The following is a 24,737-nucleotide window of genomic DNA, read 5'->3' on the forward strand; positions in this document are numbered from 1 at the left end:
ACAGAATCTGAAGCAGGCTCCAAGCTCTGAGCTGTCAGCGAAGAGCCTAATGCAGGACTTGAACTCGTGAACCACCAGATCATGACCTGAGCAGAAGTCGAAGGCTCAACCGACTGAGCTACCCAGGAACCCCAAAAATTCTAACCATATGATATTTTTTTTTTTTCTTTTTTTTCAACGTTTTTTTTTATTTATTTTTGGGACAGAGAGAGACAGAGCATGAACGGGGGAGGGGCAGAGAGAGAGGGAGACACAGAATCGGAAACAGGCTCCAGGCTCTGAGCCATCAGCCCAGAGCCTGACGCGGGGCTCGAACTCACGGACCGCGAGATCGTGACCTGGCTGAAGTCGGACGCCCAACCGACTGCGCCACCCAGGCGCCCCAAACCATATGATATTTTTAAGTGATAAAAATAATATATAGTCATGCTTTTAAAAACTACAAGCATTGAGAAGAGTGTAAGTGAAAAAGTAAAAAAAAGTTCTATTTTTCCATATGACATACTATACTCCCTTTATATTGATTGATTGATTGAGAGACAGAGAGCACAGGCAGGGGAGGGGCAGAGGGAGAGGAATAGAGAAAATCCCAAGCAGGCTCCATGCCCAGTGCAGAGCCCAATGCAGGTCATGGCTTCATCTTATGACTGTGAGATCATGGCCTAAGCTGAATTCAAGAGTTGGACACTTAAGTGACTGAGCAAAGCAGGTGCCCCCATATTATACTCACTTTCTAGAGAGTACAACTATTGGATATCCTTCCATGAAATGTCTATGTATAGTTAAGAATTTGTGTGTTTAATATTTTTTGTATACAAATGGGATGATGCTTTTCATGTTATTATGAAATTTGCCTTTTTTAAAAAGTATGTATGTTAGATAACTTTAATATAATAACATATGGATCCATCTAATTCATTTTACCAAGTGCATAAGACCGAATTTGTTCACCATTAAGGATGGATGAACTTTGATGGATATTTTAGTTGCCATTTTGATTTTTTGTCTTTCCTTTCTTGGGACTAAATGACTAAATTGTTATCAAGTCCAATTATTCATTTCTGGATCTGAGGATAGGTTAGGATGGTTTCCATGAAAAGCATTGGATCAAACATGAGCAACAGAGTTGCCACCACTTGTTAGTGATGTAACTTTGGGTAAGATGGGTTGTCTTCCAATGTTTCCATGATTAGATTTACAAAATGTGTATATTTCTAAAACAGGAACATCAGCCCTTGACTTACAACGTGGTTAGAATAAGTGAAGCAATATATGTTGAAGTGTTTTTTTTAAAAATGAAATCTTTTAAAAATGTAATGTAGATTTAGCATCCATACTCTTAGTAGAGTCATAAAATAAACTATTAGCTCAAACCTGGGCAGTATTTTTATGTGACTTGGTTATGGACAAAGAACTTAAGGTAATTTTATTTTAGACTTAACTTGATCTGAGATTTAAGGGAAGTTTGAAATTTCACTGGGCAACAGGTAGGACGTAGAATAGGAGAATCTACCTCTCTTTGCTCCTTACTGTGTTACTGTGAACTGTGAACTCCGCAAAAGCAATTCTCCTGTTAGAAAGGCTTCTGAAGTTTTCAGTTACCTTTGCGTATTGTTATCTACTGTGTATTTTGGATAGGGAGGAATAAGGCAAATCAGACGTAGATCTAACTGTGTTTCCATGGACAGTTGGGGAAGATGGGGTGAGCTCACTAGGATAAAGTACATACAGCACCTAACAACATTCCTGACAGGATTATAGTCACTAAAATGTTAATTCCCTGAAATAATATAGATAAGCGAATTAATTGGACTGTAGGAAAGACAATGGATAATGGAATTATAGTAAAAAAATTTCTCAACCAGATACTTTGTTTTACTGTAATACCATAAAAAATTATTCTAAGAAAAAACTGAGTTTGTGTGTACATGTATGGGTTTTTGTCTTGGTAAGTTTACAACTTAAAATGGTAGTTTGAGCACTGCATATTTTCAGGACGTTCAGGTCCTGCTAGGAGCTCCTATTTTATGAATGTTTGTATTGTATGGATTTTTGCTCCTGGGAGTAAAAAGTAAAATAACTGTAGACATTTTATGTATTTGTTTCATGACTCAGGCAGCCCTTGGGAGGTTAAGAAAGGGAACACGTGTGGCCAGACGGCTTTTACTGTGTGCTCAAAGTTCGCCTTGACCCTTCTCTTTGCATTATTCCTCACCACCCATGAAATAAAATTGGTGTGGGAATTTTTCCATATAGCCTTGTATCATTTTACCAAGCTTCATTTTTTCCCCTTTGGTTTAAGTATTCACAACTAATTAGATTCTTAAAAAAAAAAATCTGAAATCACTGTGCAGCTATAAAAAAAAAGATGAGGAAGTTTTTCGTATACTGATATAGAAAGATCTCCCGGATATACGGTTAAGTAAAAAAAAGAAAGGGGCAAAACAGTGAATTTAGAATGTTATCCTTTATGTAAAAAAGAGAAGAAATAAAAATACATGTAGTTTGTAACTACTGTGTCTATATAAATAATCTCCTTGAATTTGCATAGAGAATATGGAAAGGACACACACAAAATGGAAGAGTGCTTACCTACAGGATCAAGGATGAGGCAGGAACAGGAGAGCTAAGGGTAGGTGAGATGGACCATGACTTTTCAGTATCCCTTCGTATTTATTGAATGATTTTTTAACTTTGTGAATGAATTATCTATTCAAACGATGTGATTATATGAAAAAAAAACTGTTTTCAATCCATAGTGAAGGTAGCAAAACACACTGGAAACAGCATAGACTATAAACCTGAGGGGCATGAAGGTTTGTGGCACATTTGCCACTGTTGCCTAGAACTTCAGACAGGTCTCTGAGACTCAATCTCCCTGGCTTCAGTGTTCGCACCTGCTACAGATGAAGAGGTTACAGTAAATGATCTCATAGCTTAGATGTCATTATGAGTTATATTTTAATTGATCTAAGATTGTGCATAATCTGGAGCTACTGGATTAGTGCCATAGGCCATGGAAGGCATGGAAACATATGTTCTAATATATTTTCCATCCAAAATGTTGTCATAGTATTTCTTAGACGAGATCCATTTTATACCATTCTTCTAGCTATATTTTTTAAAGGTAGGAATGTTGCATGAAATAATCTCTCTTAAAATTGTTTAATTGTATAGCAGGTTTCCTTAGAGGACTTTAACTTTTCAACAAAATTTAGCCTAGAAATGTGCCCTGATAAGAGTCATAAAATTATGGAGCACCAACTATGTGCTAGATAATGTGCTAGGAACTTTACATCTGTAATTTTCACAGCAATCCTACAAAAAGGTGCTTCTTTTATCATAATTTTTACTTGAGGAAATAATGCTTAGAGACATTTAGGTCATGGAATAGATATTCTATGTGTAAAACAGAATATATTAGGAAAGGTAAGAAAGATGGCTATTAACATCTCTCTGTGGAATACGTTAGCAGTAGCTCTGTCTGGAGGCAATAAAAGACTAGATAATTTCCTTGAGTCTTTTCACTGACAGACTGGGCTTGAGAGAGGGTATATATCACGGGAGCTTCTCGTCTGCCTAGTCTCCCACAGGGCATGCTCAACAGAGAGACATATAGAGAAAAGAGGACACATTGAGATGCTCAGAGGTGCCCACATAAATGGGAGCAAGCTTGCAAGAAAAACACGCATACAGGCCATACCCAGAGGCGCAAAAAGGAAGAGAGGGAGAGACACATATGGATGGATATATGTAAAAACAATAACATGTGCCCTCAGAAACACAGAGGCAGAGACAACCACTGTAAACCTTCCTACACCGTGAGATGATCAGGGAGGCATACAAAGAGAAATACACAAAAGTACAGATAGAATGGGACACAAGGTGTCAACAACACTCAGAAGTGGAAGAAGTCTTCTAAATGGAGACACAAAGCACATATACAACAGAGAGGAGAAAAAGCACACACTTGGTCAGAGAGATACACAAGGCAGAACAAAGTATGCAAATAAGCAGCAAGATGTAATTGGGAAGATCTCATATATTCAGACAAAGTGAATGACACATAACCCCATAGGAATGAAATGTGCGCCTAACTAGACAGGAAAATTCACACACATTTATACACAAGGAAATACACACACAAGGGTAGATGTGACATCCATGCATGGAGAGAGACACACACAGAGAAATAACCAGAGACGTAGTTACTCATAGCTTGAAGACAAAAAGAATAAGACTTTAATTCTCACTATAATAATTCAAAATTTTCCTAGCTTCCCTGGCTCCTGCACTAGGCGGGGGGTGCGGGGGTGGGGGTAGGGGGTGGAGGGGGGTGCCCAACGATTCCTCTTTTCCCAGGCCACAGATGGTGCTGCCACCCTTAGATTGCTGTGCTATGTTCTTATTGTATTTTTATACTTCTGTTTATTTCATTATGTTCTAGGGAGCATATTTCCCTCACTCCTGGACATTTATACCCCTTAGATATCTCTTAAGAAATTTTACATCATCCTTACGTTACATTCCTTAATTTTCCTAGAAGTATGTTCTGAACTACTTCAGGTTGATCTCATTGCTTTGTCTGAAACTTATTTCTTCCTACCAGCCTTAGTTTTACTAAGGTCTGGTATGATATTACATGAGATAGTAAGGTGAGTTTTCTTAGTAATATGTGAGCCTCAAAGAATCTAAATTATTGTCAGGATTAAGTACATTTTAAACAAATATGCTGTGAAATATTTTGAGATGGAGATTATCTCTTGACTAAATTTCTAAATACTAAAGCAAAGGAATAGAGACATTTAATATTTTCAATGACATATTTGTGTATTATTATATATATGTATACATGTATACATTATTATATATATGTATACATATGTTTGTATACATGTTCATATATACACATATCTATCCATATCTACCTAATCTATATATCACCTAAAGTATTCTAAAAAATAAAGCTTTATTTGGGAATAGACCACTCTGTTTCTTTTGGGTATTTTCTTCTCAAAGAGAAGACACCATATGAGTCAGAGAAATATTTCTAGCTCATGTGGGTCATAACTAAACATGCACACAATGTTGTCAACTTCATATATTTATGTAGATCTTCTTGTTTTATTCCTAGTGAGAGTTAAAATAAGAGTCAAAATCCCCAAATAGGAAAGGGGTCTAGATCCCAAGCTTTCCTCAAAGTGTGTTCCATAGACCTCATTCATCATTCCATTGCTGAACTCTGGACTGAACCCTGATCAATCTCAAAGGGAAGGGGAGTAGGAATTGTCACTTTTAATAAGATCCCTGGGTATCTTTTATGTACACTCATATAGGAGAAGCACTGCCTAGAGAACTGAATTTTATTGATTTTCCTACAGGGATTAATCTGAAAGATATGTTCAAATACAAAGGGAGAGTCATGTGAGGGAAGGATTCCACCTGAGAATTTTGTACAATGTAATTGTCCTGAGTATTTCTATCTATTCATTTTTTTTTTTTCTTTTCCTTTTGTTTTTAACACAGAACCATTTTGGTCTTTTTTTTGCACCCTGTTCTCTTAGGAGTTTCTCTTTGCCCTTCTGCTTAAAAAAAAAAAAATCTACAGAAGCACCTGGGTGGCTCAGTGGGTTAAGCATCCGACTTTGGCTCAGGTCATGATCTCAAGGTTCCTGAGTTCAAGCCCTTCGTCAGGCTCTGTGCTAACAGCTCAGAGCCTGGAGCCTGCTTCGGATTTTGTCTCCCTCTCTCTCTCTGCCCCTCCCCCCACTCGCACTCTGTCTGTCTGTCTCTCTTTCTCAAAAATTAATAAACATAAAAAATTTAAAAAAAAATGTCTACAATAATTAAGCTGACTGCAGAAGAAAATTTCTACTCCATTTCAGCAAAGTAATGTTGAAAATCATTCATTCTCAGTGAAAAATATCTTTAGGTGAATATAAAAGATAAATGAACCCTAATTATAAGCAATTAAAACATTAGATACTATTTCTTAACATGAACCAGAAGAGTTGAGTTTACTACTAAATAAATATAGATGCATCCATATTTAAAGGAAAAAAAATACATAGGAATGGTAACTTAGAAAACACATATTGGGGTGGCTCTTCTCTTATAAGAGAAATTTATTTATCCAAATAATTCACTACAGGGTGCCAACACTAAGCCTTTCTTAGTGTATTCCAAATTTACAAACATTGATTCATGTGCAAATTTCTGAAACACATCTCTTGCTTAAAGTCAATTGCATATTTTTATTGCTTTAAATTTTAATACAGCTATTTCTAGATTTCTATATTAAAACAAAAATTCTGTGACATTCAAGAAGTGGCTATTTACCTAAATGTGAAATATTTTAACAAATCAAATGTGATCTCTATATATTTGGAAAAAGTGCCTTCGTTGTAAAAATACTAGCAACTAAACTCAAAAGCTTTTATATTGATATAAGTAAATATATTTTCTTCAAAGGCAATCTTGACTGCCAATAGCAAAATATTAGTATTAGATATGTTATCTTTGATAAATATTATTATTCTGGACCATCTTACAAAAAGTAGCTTGATCTGAAGCATTTTAATAGCTTAAAGGAAGAACGAAAATGTAGCGAAGGAGAAATCAATAAAACATGGAGCCTCTTATCCCATATTGATTCTTGTAATCCAGCAACCATTAAATACTTGAGAGATAAACCCCTTTTAAGATGGCATGTTTATATTTTGAAGATCAAATACCTTAATTTTGCTCATGGGTTTCCCAAAACACAATCATGCACAATATAGAATGTAAGCTTTCGGTGGCCATGTTTCCTATTGCAGATGTTCTTAAACTGAGCATCTTAAATGCACATCGTGAGTGGAGTCACCCGCAAGCAATTATTTCTTGCAGTGCTGGCATACATATCCACATTTAAACAGTACTACAAATTATGAAAACAAATCTAGAATATCAAAGTTGGTAAATAATAGAATTAGAAAAAATATTTTAATATTCACATAATTTAAAATAGAATTCTATCCAGAATATCACTTTTGCCTTTCTATAAAAATTCTTGGTGTTTCAACTGGATAAAGTATTAGAAATTCTAGCTTGTCCCAAACCTGTCAACTCTTTCCTTAATGACTATTATTACAATGGAAATAGAGAACTATTATGGCATTTTGCTTTCAAATTTTCTGCACTTTTTTCCCCTAATACTACAAATTCAGACCTGATATTGTGCCAAAAAAGAAAGTCTCTTTAAAATTCTCATTAGCAGATAATCAATTTCAAACCTGTAGTGACTAAATATTAAACATATTATTAATTAGATTCAGAGCCTTCACTTTTTTAAAGACACCAGAAAATACCCATTTTTTTCCTCTTGTAAAATGACAATTAATCTAGTTTTCTAAATGTTGTATTCACTGTGTTTTAATACGAATTCTTAATATGCATTGTGTCCTTAAAATACGCCAGACACTGTTTTAAGCGCTACATATATATTACCACCTCTAGTCTCAGATGCAATGCTATGAGCTTGGTGTTATTTCTATCCTCAGTTTGCAGTTGGGCAAACTGAGGTGTGGAGTTGTCAAATGACTTTCGAGAAGTCTGACAGTGGATAGGTTGATGGAGTCAGAAAATCTGATTCCAGAACCTGTGGTTTTGATAGGCACATAGGGAAGCAAGAGGATTTTAATTAAAAAAAAATATTTACATGTATATATGGACTTTTTTCTTTAAGATAGTATAGATACTCTTCTTTTGAATACATGATGCAGCCAGTCCTTTGTGTCAGTCATGACCTTTGTAATGAGCAGTCCCCACTATTTCCACTTGTTCAGAGCCAATAATGTAAAGCTTTCATATTACATATGATAAGCCTTTTGCCATGTGTTCACAAACACCACGTGATTTGATTTACAACGATTTCATGAGGTGGCTAGACGATATTGTCTTCCTTTTGACAGCTAAAGGAAGGCTCAGAGACATGAAGTGACTTGAACAATATCATATAGCTCATCTTGGACTCTTTTACCAGAGAACTTGGCAGCTGGCATTCTAAAATGAACCATCTCATGCTGTTGGGGCCTCTGGTTACTGTGGGAGAGACTGCCTCACAGCTTCACCATCTGGGCCCTAATATGCCTAGGGTCCACACCCCTGGGGCTAAGTAACAAACCCAGGTTCAACTTTGATGTTCTCCATTTGAATAAACATTTCTTGCCTTTTTCTAGACTGTCTTGCTCCCATGAAGTGAATTCCATCCTGCCTACCCAGTGTTTCTGTTAGGGATAAGCCATTCATAAGACTTGGTCCTTCTGCACAGCATAGTACTCACATGTCATCTTATTTTATTTTATTTTATTTTGTTTTATTTTATTTTATTAATTCTGTATACACAACCCTGCTTCTTTTTCCTCACACCATAAAAGAGTTTCCCAACACATCTTATTTTGCACTTCCCCACATTTTAAAGTTTCATTTCTTTTTCTCTTCATCATTTCAATGAAACTAATGTCATGTAATAAGTTAACAGTAAAGTTTACTCTGAGCAGAGATCCAAATATGTATATGTTATGAGTAGATATCATGAGATACATAGCTACATATAGATACATAACTATGTGTGTATATGTGTGTGTATATATATATACATATATATATACACATATGTATGGATATCCTATTGAGACAGTCTTAGTTTTAACTGCTATTCTACTAATCTCCCTGAAAGCAGTTTTGTGACATTTTTGTGATACCCTTTGGAAGCACAGAAGAAGCCTAATGGTGTGAATTCCAGAATAATACAGAACTTGTCCTGCATCCTGGCATCCCTATTTATTAGATGGAAGATATTGGAAAAATACATAATTTTTCTAAGCCCCAAATTCCCCTCCCAGTCCACCCACAGATGGAATAATAATAATCCTGGGATTTGGAATAGCTGTGAGGAGCCAATAAGATAATTCTTGTGGAGTAGTTAACATAGCATCAGGTTTTTTGAACAGTTCATTAATTTCTATTAAATGAAGATAATCACTACCCATCTCATAACAATAGGTAACACTTTGCTTCACCATTTACAGTGTATTGAGTAAGCAATTTGGTACATTGACAGTAACTCCATAAATAGGTACCATTATTAATTATACTTATTTTACAAATGAGGAAATGAAGACAGAGAAATTAGCATCACAGAGCTTATAATAACTACAGACAGGATTTGAAACCGGGTAGCATAGTTTTAGAAACTGTAATTTTAATTATTGTGTCCCATTCTTTGGCATGACCTTATAATTAAAAATATGTGAAAATCCATTATATGTTAGATGTGTAAAAGTAGATGCTCAATTTTTGACTCATTGAGAAAATTTCTTTCTACCACAGTCATTGTAAAAATCTGGAGCTATGTATAACTTTCAGGAAAACTGCTCCTGGCAGGTACTACCAAGAGGTACTTTGACATAATCTTCCTGGAGGTCACTGGTGGAAAATAATGTTTATACAGTCAACTATTGCCACACACCTTCTAGGATGCTTGGTGCTCAGTAGACTTCATAAAGCTTACATACTATTACCATCTGAGGAATATTCTGGTAAATTCGTGTCAGTACTTTTAGGTGAATGTAAGATACCATAATCATCTTTTTGCCAGTATATTCTGTTGATAGATTATTTGGGGAGAATGATGCAATATTAGACTCTAATTAGATGTTTGTAGATTAAGCAATGGAAGACTGGGTCAATTCTGTAAGTTCAGTGGAAATAGTTGTCATATGTGTATATTAGATATTAGTACATCTCAAATACAATTTAATTTCGCATTTAGATAATTCAGTGATAATTATCATTATTATTATAGTGTCTTTATAAATTAGACACTATACTAGGTATTTCATATCCATGATCTTGAATCCTTTTGATAGTCCTGGTAGGTGGATATTGTCCAAGTTTACATTTAAAGAAACTGAATACTACAGAGGTTAAGAAAGTTACAAAAATCACACAGCTAGTAGACAGCTGAGTGGGAACAACCTAATTCCAAAGTCCTTTTTCTTGGGGCACCTGGTTGGCTCAGTCGGTTGAGCATCTGACTTCACTCAGGTCATGTTCTCGCGGTCTGTGAGCCTGAGCCCTGCGTTGAGCTCTGTGCTGACAGCTCAGAGCCTGGAGACTGTTTCAGATTCTGTGTCTCTTTCTCTCTGACCCTCCCTCTCTCATGCTCTGTCACTCTCTCTGTCAAAAATAAATAAAACACTAAAGTCCTTTTTCTTTAGCATATATTACAATGGGAGACATATGTGTGAGTGTAGGGGTGTGTGTGCATAGGCACACAGGTGCATATGTGTTAAGCATTTGATTTGAGACAATACATAAAAGAAACATGGAGGGCAAACAAAAATTTAACTGTACTTCTCTGCATTAAGCCCTTTAGTAGGCACTTTGAATTATATCATAACAATATTGAGGATGGGGTGGCACTGTGTTCCTAAGGTGTTCTGGACTTAAAAAAAAATGTCCAGGATTACACCACTAGCACATGAAAGAGCCACTATCCAAACCTGTGTGTGTGTATATACAATTATATGCGTGTGTGTGTGTATATATTTATGTATCTGTTTCCAAACCCATTAGAACACAGTCACAATACCACGTACTTTTTTTTTTAATGTTTATTTATTTTTGAGAGAGAGAGGGAGAGAACACGAGCAGGGGAGAGAGGCAGTAGAGACAGAGGCTCTGAAGCAGGCTCTGTGCTGGCAGCAGAGGGCCCTATGTGGAGCTCAAAATCACAAACCATGAGATCATAACTTGAGCCAAAGTTGGACGCTTAACCACCTGAGCCACCCAGGTGCCTCTCAAGTAGTATTAATATATATTTTAGGAAATGTATTAGAGTCACAGACTACTAGGTTTGAAAATGTCTTTGAAAGTAATCCAGAGGGGATATTAAAATGCTAACATTGCCTAGTTAGAAGGGATATCAGTCGATAGCACTGTAGGTGGGTGATGGGAGCCCCTGCGATACCAAACATTAACCCTTTAGTTTCTTAATTATGCTACAGTTAGGGGATCTGAGGAATGGTTTGAGCTAAAGCATCTTAGGTGCTAGAGTACAGGGACTTCAAGAGTTCTGGACAGTAGTCATTTAGCCTGTACAGAGCATTTCACTATTTCATTGGCCTGTGGGCCATACATCCCCTAGCTATTGTTTTTCTTCTAAGTCAAGTGGATTATTTTTTTTTCACACTTTATTCATTCTACACATCACTCAGTTTAATAATACTGGGAAATTGTACCTCTTAACTGATTTTACTTATTTGGTTTAAACTCTTTTTCTTTGTCCTTCCAAATCTGTTGGTTTGTTTTATTTTTTTTTGTTTTTTTTTTCCTTTTAAAGAAAGGAAAATATTTCTATAAATATTTATTTTTGTTTAAAGTTTGACCTCATTGACATCTAAATAAATGTTGGTTGGAGGAGTACTAAAGGCTTCATAGTTGTAATAATGGTCTGCCTGTTGATTTGTGGTTTATTTAAAAGGTATCTATGCTACATCCAATACCTCAACACCCAATTTTTTTTTTCCTTTTCTCTGCTTATCTTTTATTGCCGTGTGACTTACCTGAGATCTAGACTGAGCTCTGCTTTTAATTAGTTTTGAGGCTTGTGCATAATCAGTTAATGGTTGTTTGTTTGTTTGTTTGTTTGAGGACTTGTTAAATGAGAGAGTTTGGTAGTCAGTAGGGTCCTTTCCAGCATTAGCATCCTATGAATCTGGGCATATAATTACTAGATTCACAAGTGGGATATATATATATATATATATATATATATATATATATATATATATCAAATGTAAGCTTATCATTTATTGTATCAGGCAAGAGGGAGCACAGGATTTTGTCCCGAAAAGACTCCTGATTGCATGGTAAGAGAGAATCAATCCATGTCTAATGGAATGCATGAGGTGGAAAGAGTGAAATAGCTTCACTGAGGACAAGAGATATTTAGCCAGGAGGGACATGTGTGAGACTAGAAATTGTCAAGAAGTCACTTCAGGGGAACATACACTCACAGTTAATCTACCTCTTTTGGGACTTCAACAGTAGAGGTCTTGTCTTTACTGACTTATTTCCCAGTGAGCACCACTCAGAAAATAGATCTTAAATATCACTGGCTCAACTGGGTGTTGTATGTAAGTGATGAATCGTGCAAATCTACTCCCGAAGCCAAGAACACACTGTATATGCTGTGTGTTAGCTAACCTGACAATAAATTATATTAAAAGAGAGAAGAGAAGAGAAGAGAAGAGAAGAGAAGAGAAGAGAAGAGAAGAAGGAAGAAGGAGGAAGAAAGAAGAAAGAAGGAAGAAGGAAGAAGGAAGAAGGGAGGGAACAGAGGGTTAGCAAAAATGCTAGTAAATATGTGAAAACTAAGAAAAAAGATTACTGTCTCAATTTATTTATTTCACTTATGGAGATAAAATTTAGTAATGTCCAGGAATTAAGGTATTTTCACAGTCAGGTCTTGCTGAGCAATATAGAACTATCTCTAGTTCGTATCCTGGAGACAACAGTTCAGGCCAAACCATACAATAGTACCCCTTTTTTTTCAATGTGAAAACAAATTTTACATGGGATATTAGAGGAGATTCCCTATGCTCATCATCCTTCTTTCCTCCTCTGTGTTGAGTTGATTAGAACTTTAAGGAATCAACTCTATGAGACAAAACACACAAGATGTGAATGTGAGATCATTTTTGTGCAACAATGACAAGACTCACAATGGAAAAAGATGTATTTTGGTTTTTTTTTTTCTCACATATTTACCTTTGTGTGTGTTTATGACAGAACATTTAAGCTGTACTCCTGAGCAAATTTCAATTATACAATATAGTGTTATCAACTATGGTAACCATGTTAAGAATTTCAGACTTTACCTATTTTATAACTGAAAGTTTTTACCTTTCACTCTAAACGTCTTCCTATTTCACCCACTCCCCAGCCCCTGACAATCATTTTTCTACTATTTCCATGAATTTGACTTTTATTTCCTTATTTGTAACTCTTTTTAGATTCCACATATAAGTGATACCATGCAGTATTTGTTTGTTAGTTTGTTTTTCTATCTAGCTTATTTCACTTAGCATAATGCCCTCCAGGTATATCCGTGTTACTAAAAATGAAAGAACTTTGAATAGTTTGAAAAAAGTTTGAATAGTATTCCGTTGTGTATGTATACTCCACATTTTCTTTATCCATTCATCTGCCTATGGACAGTTAGGTTTTTCCATACCTTGGCTATTGTGAACAATGCTGCTGTGAACATGGGGGGGTGCAAATATCTCTTAGAGGTAATGATTTCATCTCCTTTGGTTATATAGCCAGAGTGGGACTGCTAAATCTATCGTAGTTCAATTTTTAACTTCTTGAGAAATCTCCGTACCGTTTTCCACACCAGTTTACATCCCTATGAACAGTGTACAGGGGTTTCCTTTCCTCCACGTTCTTGCCAGCATTTATTTCTTATCTTTTGATAACACATTCTAACAGAGGTGAGATGATAATCTCATTAGGGTTTTGATTTGCACTTCCCTAATGAGTATGGATGTTGGGCACTTTTCATGTACCAATTGGTCATATAGAGGTCTTCTTTGGGGAAAAAAATATGCCTATTCAGGTTCTGAATTTTTTCATTGGGTTGTTTGAGGTTTTTTGTGTTGTGTTTGTTTGTATGTTGGTGTGTGTGTGTGTGTGTGTGTGCGCGCGCGCGTGTGCGTGTGTTGTTTTTGTTTTTGATATGGAGTTGTCTGAATTTATTGTATATTTTAGGTATTAACTCCTCATTGGATATGTGGTTTGAAACTGTTTCCTCCTGTTCCATAGTTTGCCTTTTCATTTTGTTGATGGTTTCTGTGGTGTGTAGGAGTTTTTCAGTTTAATGTAGTCCCTTTATTTTTGTTTTTGTTGCCTTTGCTTTTGGTATCAAAGCCAAAAAAAATATTACCAGGGCCAGTGTCAAGGAGCTCACTTGTTACTAGGTTTTTTTCTAGGAGTTTTATGATTTCATGTCTTACATTCAAGTCTTTAATACATTTTGAGATTACTTTTTGTACGGGGGTCTAGTTTCATTCTTTTACATGTGGCTGTTCAGTTTCCTCAGCACCATTATTGAAGAGACTATCCTTTCCCTATTTTATATTCTTGGCTTCTTTGTTGAAAATTGATTGACCATATGCTTAGGTATATTTCTGGGGTCTCTATTCTGTTCTGTTGATCTGTGTGTCTGCTTTTTATACCAATATCATACTGACTTGATTACTATAGCTTTGTAATACAGTTTAAAATGAGGAAGTGAGATGCCTCCAGCTTTGTTGTTTTCTCTCAGTATTGCTTGGGCTATTTGTGTGTTCTGTGGTTTCATACAAATTTTAGGATTGTTGGCTCTATTTCTGTGAAAAGCACCCTTGGAATTTTAAGAGAGATTGCATTGCATCTGTAGATCACTTTGAATAGTATAGACATTTTAACATTATTATTCTTTCAATTTATGAACATGGAATATCTTTTCACCTATTTATGTCCTCTTCAGTTTCTTTCATTAGTGTCTTATAGTTTTCAGTGTACAGATCTTTTGCCTTCTTAGTTAAATTTATTACTAAATATCTTACTTAACCTTTTTGATTCTATTGTGATTGAGATTTTTTTCTTAATGTTTTTTTTTTACATTTCATTGTTATAAAAACACCACTGATTTTTGTGTGCTGATTTTTTTCTCCTACAACTTTACTGAACTTGTCTATTAGTTCTATTAGTACTTAGGTGGAGTCTTTAGGACTTTCTAGATATTTCATGTCACCTGCAAATAGAGGTGATGTTACTTCTTTCTTACCAATTTGGATACACCTCATATCTTTTTCTTGCCTAATTGTTTTGAATAAGACTTCTAGTACTATGTTGAATAAAAGTGGTAAGAATGGGCATCATTGTCAGCATTTTACCATTAGATATGACGTTAGCTGTGCACTTATTATATATGACCTTTATTATCTGTTGAGATACATTTCCTGTATATACAATTTGTTCAGTTTTTATCATGAATAGATGTGTTTGTCACATGCTTTTTCTGCATCTATTGAGATGATCGTATGATTTTTTTAGCCTTCATTTTGTTAACATGATATGTCATATTAATTGATTTGCTAATGTTGAATCATCCTTGCATCCCACTCCATCATGATATATGAGCCTATGAATGTTTTGTTGTATCTGGTTTGCTAATATTTTGTTGAGTATTTTTGCATCTATGTTCATCAGGGATATTGACCTGTAATTTTCTTTTCTTGTAGTGTGCTCATCTGGCTTTGCTATCAGGGTAATGCTGGTCACATAAAATGAGTTTGGGGGAAGACTCTTCAGTTTGGGGGAAGACTTTGAGAAATGTTGGTATTAGTTCTTTTTTAAATGTTTGGCAGAATTCAGAAAAGATGTGTTTTGGAAAGCAGTGGAATGAAGAGATAAAATCTGGAACGAATAAGGAGAGTCTTAAAGTTTATTCTGGGGCATTTAGTCTAAAATAATAAGAAAGAAGGAGATAGTAAAAACTTTTAAACAAAGTGGTGAAACAATGAAAGTGGTCTTCAATGAACAGTAATCTGAACTACATTTAAAAAAAAATTTGAAATGACTTGTTTCCATTTTGAATAAAAAAATCTTTCTGCTCATGAATTTCTAAAACATCAAAATGAGTGTTAAACTATATTTAGTTTTCATCTGTCTTGTTATAGCTATTTTAAAATTCACAGTACAAGTTTTTTGTATACGCTTTTGAGTTCCTGTTCCCTTGGAATGCTTGCAATTTTAGTCTTAGAAGGAGTTGAATGTGTATACATTTTAGCTGGTGGTGATTAAATCTTTTTCTCTTTGGGTTTGCCACTATTATTATGTACAACTTCAAAAACCTATGGTATACAAAATGGCTTGGAGACAGTCTAGAGTCTAGATGACAGTGGGAACAGTTATGAGACTACTGCAAGAATTCAGGCACGTGACCATGATGGCTACAGACAAGGCCAATAATAGAGAGCTTTGGGACAGTGTGACAAGAATAAAATTTCTATTGGAAAATTGATGAAATCTGGGTAAGACCAGAGGGAGGAAGAGGAAATGGTTAATGACTATCTCCAGGCTTAAAGTTTGGAAGCAGAGGGAAGTTATAAGTCTGAAAGCAAAACCTGTATGGGAGATACAACTGGCCTTGAGGTGGACCTTGTGGGTATTCCTATTGTAGTGAGAAGGGGGTGAGATATCCAAGTAGAAATCACTTAAAGAATATCTGCCTTTGTATGAATATTAGAATAGTTATGATATGTTAATTCTCATTATGTTAATTCTTAGGCAACATAAATTTAACTTTAAATACATATTTAATAGAAAACTTTAAAAATATTCATAGAGGTGCCTGGGTGGCTCAGTCAGTTAAGCCAGATCATGACCTCACCATTTGTGAGTTCGAGTCCAGCTCTCAGTGCAGACACTGGTTGGGATCCTTTCTCTCCCTCTTGCTCTGTCCATGCCCACCTCTTTCTCTCTCAAAATAAATAGATAAACTGAAAAAAATAAAAATACTCATAAAATTTTAGGTGTGCTGGAGTCTTAGATTTTCCTTTTTGGTGATATTCATTTTATTTGCAAGCAGAAAATAGAGAATTATAGACTCCTTTTCCATCGTCTGATTTCTTCTAATGAAACTCCTTTCATCTCATAAGAACATAATGTAGATCTCTATGTAAGATATTCTCTGCCATATTATTTGGAGTGACTTTGCCTCTTTCTGATTTTCTGTTGAAGATTCAGATAAGCCAGAATTTGTCAGTGTGTGCTTAAACCCTTTAAATGACTTTCCTTATTGCTTTTAGGGTTAAGACAAAAATCCTCTGGCTGGAGGAGCTGTGTGCTCATCCTCATCTGCCACTACTCTCTGCTCCCCATTGCCAGCCACACTGACCTCCAGGCTTCCTCTCATTTTAGGGCCTTTCTGGCTGGAATCTTCTTTCCACCCTACCTACTCATCCCCAGCCTCTTGGCTTCCTTCGTACTGAGCCAACCTTCAGTCCTCAGGCCACATTGCACTTATTCAGTGAAGACATCCTAGGCTCAGCTAGGTCACTTTGTATAACCCCTCATAACACTAAGATTCTTTTCCTTAACACAGTCTGTGAGTATATGTTTATGTGTGTGATTATTTGACGAATGTCTCTTTCTCTGACAAAATTAATTTTCATGAGGGCTAGGGTCTTGCCTGTTTTGCTCACCATGTATCCTGAGGACCTAGCATAGAATATATTTGGAAAGCCTGGATGAGTAAATACTGGAAGCCATGTGAAGGAGTTTGGGCTATTAATGCCATCCCAATCCTCAAGCCTTGCTCAGAGAGCTCTGGGCATCTGTGGCACTTGTGTCCTCACCATACTTAGGTACATCTCTGGATAATGTGTGGAAAACCAGGTCAGTGGAGAGTATATCTTCACAAAGTACTACTGGTTATACAACATACAGCCACATTACTCCAGATGAGAAGGGAGCATTATTCTGACATTCTTCATGCTATAAAATACTGCATGTGCATTTTTTAAAAATCAAACAAATATAATGTAAAAAAAATAATAAGCTTGTGCAAATTTGGTGATGCTCAGATTGTTAGCCTAGTTAAATTTCTTTTTATCTACTTAAAAAAAAATTTCCCCAGACCCTATCACTTTTGTTCTAGACAAGATTTCTTCTGACTTCAAAGTATTGTAACAAAGGTAATTTTATGAAAAAACAACTTGTTTTTCTTATAAATATGAATGAGTTCTTCTCAGTGTACTGGATCCATGATTTCTCTTTCCCTTTTTCCTGGCCTTAACATTAACTTTTCTTTTCCCCAAAAGTCATGTTTTAAGCTGTGCTCTGCCTCTGAAGAACTGTCTGAGGGAATGTATTTTTTGTACATGTAGGTGTTTTCTCCTAACGCAAAAATAAAACACAGAGCATGTCTGCTACTTTTATAACCTTGTAACCTGGTCCTTTCCATAGCATACTTGAAACACTAGACTAGCCTAAACAGGCAGATTTCCTAAAAGATACTCAAACATCATACATGGCATAGTAGTGCCACCAAAATTTTCACAGGTATGGATTCTTTAGAAACTATGAATTCTCCCAAAGTTTGCTTCCAATACCTTATCACAGAAGTTTGCTTTCCATTTTTATTTTATCATAATGCATATTTATGATATTGTATAAGAATGCTGTATTTTAATTGAAAAATTAAAAAGTTATTTTAGCTATGATTTCTTTATATATTCATATAACTGATAGTTTAAGAAGTATAATAACCTTTAATAAATAACAGTAACATCAAATTAATGAGTATTATTCCAAATCAGTTTATCTCATTCATTTCTATATTCTCAAGAGTTATGTATCATAGTTATATAAAATCCACTAAATTTCAATAGGAAAAATGTACTACCTTTGCAATGACACCAACTGTTGTGATGTCTGATTTCTTTAAGTCATTGTATTTTAATGTTTATCAATTTAGAAAAATTCAAATACAGTAACATACTGCTCTTTTTATTTATAAAGTACTGAATTCTGGCATTGTCTTCCATAAAGAGCAGATATAATTAGATTTTTACATCTTTGGTTCTAGTTTTATAAAGACTATGAACATTCCTGAAAAGATTTAAACTGCTTCCAATTGTCCCAGAATAAGTGGCAACATTTTTTTTTCTTTTCTTTTCTTTTCTTTTTTTTTTTTCCTTTTGGCAAGCCCAAAGCAATTTAAGAAAGTACACTCTCGGTGGGAGAGCAGGAGAGCAAGCAGGTTCCTGGAGGTGGACCAGGCCCTGGGTTGTTTTGGGATTGGATATTTGTTGCTTCTCTCTGGGCTGGGAGAAGCAACGACTTGTAGTGGGGTGGTCTCTAATGGGGGCTGCTTCCAATCATCTGGGGAATTCCTCCCACAGGCTGGGAGGGGGAGATGTGAAACCTACCAGGTTTGTAGTGAAACAGTAAAGGAGACTTTCTCCCTAGGAACAGTTGTGTCTGCAATGCTAATATATTCTTTTTTTTTTATGTTTATTTATCTTTGAGAAAGAGAGAGAAACAGAGCATAAGCAGGGGAGGGGCAGAGAGAGAGAAGGAGAGAGACACACAGAATCTGAAGCAGGCTCCAGGCTCTGAACTGTCAGCACAGAGCCCCACATGGACTTGAACCCAGGAACCTTGAGATCATGACCTGAGCCAAAATCCAAGCTCAACTGCTCTAAACACTGAGCCATCCAGGTGCCCCTGCAATGCAAATATATTCTAATGAGTCTAGGAGTTAGCCTGGGGTGGAAGAGGACAGTAAGTGTTCTGCACAAGTGACTCTGGGTCTGTCAGACCCAAGATCATGGAAGTCACAAGGTTAGACTGTTGTGCCCCTGGGTGTTTAATGTGTGGCTTATTTATCACCATCCCTGCCTCCAACTCCTGTCTCTATTATTTCCCCGTCAAGGACTTGGGACTCTGCCTCTGGGTATGCCTTCTACTGCTTATATCTAGCTGCTACCTAACATCTTGTCTTTTTAATGATGGCCATTTTACCAGGTGTGAGGTGATATCTCAGTGTGATTTTGATTTACATTTCCCTGATGATTCGTGATCTTTTTATGTATCAATTGGCTATTTGTAGGTCTTATTTAGAAAAATATCTTTTCAAGCCCTCTGCCCATTTTCAATCAGATTATTGGTTTTTGTTTGTTTGTTTTGTTTTGTTTTTTTTGCAGCCTTGAGTTGTATGAGTTCCTTTTATAGTTTGGATATTAAATTCTTATCAGATATATAATTTCCAAATAAATTGCAACATTCTTCAATTTCCCCATTCTGTGGAAATAGCCTTAGGAATTCCATGGAGTCAGTTTACCTCAAAGTCTGGTGGGGAAAGAATAGAGCAAGGTCGTTAGCCAGGGCTCTCCATCTATCACAATTGTATTCACAGGAGCCTGGAGCTCTAAATAATCCTAAAATTTTCAAAGACTCCTTCTCTTAAGAAGGACACATTTCTCATAGCCAGCCTTCTAACTCAGGAGCTAATAATACCCTCAACCTGCTTGCCTTTTGCAGATATGTGTGACACAAAGTACAGATAATTTCTGCTAAATTGAACCCATAATGAAGGAATTTATAATCAGTTCTAATGTATTTGAGACCTAAAGTATATTAGCCCTTCATCAAAGGGAATGATAAAAAGCAGCATTAATATGGGTGGATAGTAATTATTTCGGAGCCTCATAATTATTCTCCAGTTAACTACAGAGAAATGCTGATATTTTCATTCCTTTTTTTAAAAAATAAAAAGCACTGTGGTCAGATCCTAAAATGTAAGACTGTATCATAAGTCCTTTGTAAAGGCCAGTACTTTGAATTATGCTTATACTAATGGCAAAGGAACTATTTTGGATTTAAATGAGTTGAAAGTTCATGGTTAGGAGTTCCCTTTACCTTCCTAGTCCTGTTGTTTCACCACTGAATCTATTTATTGCCTATAGGAGATATAAAATATAGTAATTACTCTCACTCCCTTTCAAAATGACATGAGGTCCACTTTCCTATTAACTCTAATGAGAGTTATGTGTGCATTCCTCAAGGAGGACAGATCCGATAGAGTTTCAAGGTAAAATAAATCACTTCTCCAGGTTGTAGAGGACTCATTCGCTTTATATTTTGATGCTTTAAGATACCCATTTAAACTGCTGGTATTGAAAATACACTGTTTGTAGTTTAAAAGAAGCATAAGCAGTGGTTGGATTGTTGTTAATGATTGCTATGTATTTTCGTTGAAGGATAAATGTTTTAACCTTCTGGGGAAATCATGTTGATCAATTTATAGGAGCATGTGGTCTCTGAAATGTGGTTGTCTAATTTTCCTAAAACAATTAATGACAATTACCTTTTACTGTATTTTCTTTCAACTAAAAAAAAATTAACATCAGTAATTATACCAAATTATGTCAGTTTAGAGAAAAGAAAAAATGAACCAGTGTTGCTGATATCCTAAAAAGAAGATAGTTTAAGGCAACAGACTGTTTTCCTTCTAGCCTTAGAATAAGGAATCTTGAGATCATGTAGGGATCTGTTTCTGTAATCCACAGTATGTTTACTTGAGGCTTCCTCGGGGAAAGCAAGGTTGAGTTTTTTTTATTTTGCGTTCCTGGACACTTTCAGATACTTGTTCTCTGTGCCTTTAAGCATATGAGATAAAGGAACTCTATTTTTTTTTGTTTTTTTCTTATAATCATTTTTGCCAAAAACTGTTATCAGCCCTCTTCTTCCCAGGGAACCTTTAGAAAATCAGATGTGTAAACAATTATTGATGTTAAGAAAACCCAGTTATGCTGGAATTATGAAATTACTGCTGGAACGCATAGTGTGGTTAACAATTTGATATCCTATGATAATAAGATTTTATTTAGTATTCAGTAAGTGAAATTCTTTAGTTGGGAGAACTTGACTTACTCTTTCTCTACAATAATGATGTCACCATCTACTTATGATGCTGAAGCAGTATCTATATCTGTTTTTAACTCTTCAGATTTACTACAGTAAAAGATGTTCCATACAGTGCATGTATGTAATCATTATTCTGCATCAGTTAAGAGGCGTGCAGCTTCCTGAGTAGAGAAGGTGATAATAAATAATGAAACAAAAAAGGTTGTTCAACCATTTCATCCATGAAAAAGTCATCTCATTGTATATGCAGTATCATTTCCATTGATTCCCTACTTATGTAGACCCAGAGTCAGTTAGCAACTGAGAAAACTGAGAACTCTGTCCCACATGCAAACAAGTGGGAGATCAGGTTTTAATGAAGGTTCTCTTAATATTGCATCTTATGCAGACCTAAGAACCAGCAGTTCTGTGTGTGTGCAAAGTATGTAAAACTGGCTGTAGAAGCTGAATGATTTCCTGAAGAAGTCATGTAAATTTCCTGGGGTACCCTAGGACGCTTCGCCTGAATTATCCAAAAGAGGCCTGCACAAAATGAAGACAGGGACTTAATTTAATTGTTACAGGTTTTACATGTGTATCCAAATGTTAGTGAATTGATGATTCAGCAAAAAAAATTTTTTGAGCTCGTATTAGTGGTTTCTTAATAGAGTCAAGAATTAAGCAAATTAAGGGGCGCCTGGGTGGCTCAGTCGGTAAGCGTCCGACTTCAGCTCAGGTCATGATCTCACGATTCGTGAGTTCAAGCCCCGCGTCGGGCTCTATGCTGACAGCTCAGAGCCTGGAGCCTGTTTCAGATTCTGTGTCTCCCTCTCTCTCTGCCCCTCCTCAGCTCCCATTCTGTCTCTTGCTCTCTCAAAAATAAATAAACAGTAAAAAAATTAGGGGCGCCTGGGTGGCGCAGTCGGTTAAGCGTCCGACTTCAGCCAGGTCACGATCTTGCGGTCCGTGAGTTCGAGCCCCGCGTCGGGCTCTGGGCTGATGGCTCAGAGCCTGGAGCCTGTTTCCGATTCTGTGTCTCCCTCTCTCTCTGCTCCTCCCCCGTTCATGCTCTGTCTCTCTCTGTCCCAAAAATAAATAAAACGTTGAAAAAAAAAAAAAGAAAAAAATTAAAAAAAAAAAGAATAAGCAAATTAAGTAGTTTGGCAAAAATTGGAAAGTAGATAGTGGTTTTGGCAGCAATAAATAATGACCATTGCACTTAATCTGTGTTGTTAACCAGTAAATAAAACTATAACTTCTATATAGCATCTTTGAAAATAGAAATGCAAGAAATCATAATTGTTGAAGTCTGTTCATTTACTGCTTAAGGTAGCTAAAGAAAAATAAAAAGTTTGAAAACATAATTTTATGAGCCTAACATTTTGTGTGATGTTTTAAAATTGGGACTATTTCAAATAAAGTTTTTGATATAGTAATTTTTAAATTTAAATTAAAAAAAACCTCTATTTTTCAGAAAAATAGCATCATTGTTACATGGACTTCCAATAACATTGAGGGTATTTTTTCCACTAAACAGGGTCATATTAAAGAAACGTAGATTTCTGTGAACTTATAGCTGAGTGTCAATTAACATAGACTTGTTTTCATCTAGGTTTTCTCTTAATGGAATGATTGCTTGCAAGAGTGACTATAAAAGTGTATCACTTAATTTATTGTGTACCCCTTCTCCCTATTTGGAATGACCTTGAAACCATGACCTTACAATTGAGTAGTCAATGGGTCCCTTCAGTTACATCGTTAATTTCTTCATTTACAATTTTGGATTTTACCACTTACTACTATTTTTCAGGGATGTTTCTCTGAGCTGATGAAACAACTGGATTATCTCTCTCTCTCTCTCTCTTTTTTTTTTTCTTCCATTTTCTGGGATGGTGTTTTTCATTCTTTGAGGGTTGTGATAATAGGTATGGTTTGAATTACAAACATAATGCACAGTAATCGCTGAAAAGACTCAGAAATCTTTCTCGAAATGTTTAACAATCTTTCCGTATGAAGTGTGCTTACAGTTAATGCCTGCTTCTTTTCTATTTATATTATTGAAATCAATACATGACTTTCAGTCCTTTTTCCCCCTTCCTTTTTCTATGACTCTTATTTTATGCATGACAAAATTCTCTTGCTTATTGCTGTGTTTGGCTGTCTTTTAACTTGAGTGTCCTGTGTTTGTAATGATTGCTTTTTGCATGAGGATTATGAAATGTCATACAAATTAAATGGTTGTGGAAACAAAAAGAAATGTGGGGCTTCACTTGCTTTTTCATTGTGCTGAATATGTCAATAATGTGACACTTAAAATTACTTTCACATGGCCTTTGGCTTCCCCTTTGGTGTGCTTCTTTATTTTAGCAAATTAGTATTGTTAAGTATAATAAAACATTTATTAAACATTCACAGTGTTTTAATGCAATTATTATCCTAAAAGATGATTCCATTATAAATAACTCTACTGGACATGAAATTGCACAAGGGCACAATTCTGTTATATTACTAAATTGCTTATGAAATATAAGGCCTGACTCTGTAACTTCCTTAATAACTAAACACTGACTTCTAATGATAGTAGCTTTCTCTACAGAGTGATGAGATTATCTGTTCATATTTTTGTGCAGGCTGCAAATGTCTTAAGTCCACAGCTAATATTTAATTAAAACAAATGGGGAAATATTTGTTTTATGACAAGTAATTTTAAAGTCACAGTTTCGAAAAATGTATGATATAAAAATGTGTAAAATCCAAGTGTTAACGCTCTTATAAGAAAAAACAGGAGAAAAAAAAGAAAAAAAAACACTGTAAAAATGTTCATATCTCTGTTTTCCCTAATGTTATTATATTGTCCCAAATTAAAGACGAGTTTGGCCTACTTTATTGTTGTCACCAATTCAAATTAGAAAAGACACTGAATAAATTAAGTTCTTTCAGCTAAAACTGTTTACTTTTTTATATGCAGTAGATATTTAAAAAAAATAATTTCCTTTGCTTATGACTTGAGTTTCAAACCATAATGTATTTTTTATGCTGGATATATTCACAAACCAAATCTTCTATAAGATATTTTGGGGAAAGGGATTCTTTTTTTTTTTTTTTTTTTCCTTAAACAAAATAGATAATCACTTTGACGTAACCACTTCCCTGCTCTTTTTGGAAATACCCTTGAGAATTTTAATATTTACATTTATTTTTTCCCCCTCAGTCTTGTTTATTCTTGAATT

At 35.4% G+C, this 24,737-nt stretch overlaps 1 protein-coding gene across 9 annotated transcripts in view; it reads left to right on the forward strand.

Moving 5' to 3' along the window:
* The window catches only part of NLGN1 (neuroligin 1), an 848,745-nt gene that overhangs the window by 350,251 nt on the left and 473,757 nt on the right, over positions 1-24,737 (forward strand). The gene's annotated exons all lie outside the window — the stretch shown is intronic.

Source organism: Puma concolor, chromosome C2 (assembly GCF_028749965.1).
Source record: "Puma concolor isolate L17-30 chromosome C2, mPumCon1.1.hap2, whole genome shotgun sequence".
Classification (NCBI taxonomy): domain Eukaryota; kingdom Metazoa; phylum Chordata; class Mammalia; order Carnivora; family Felidae; genus Puma; species Puma concolor.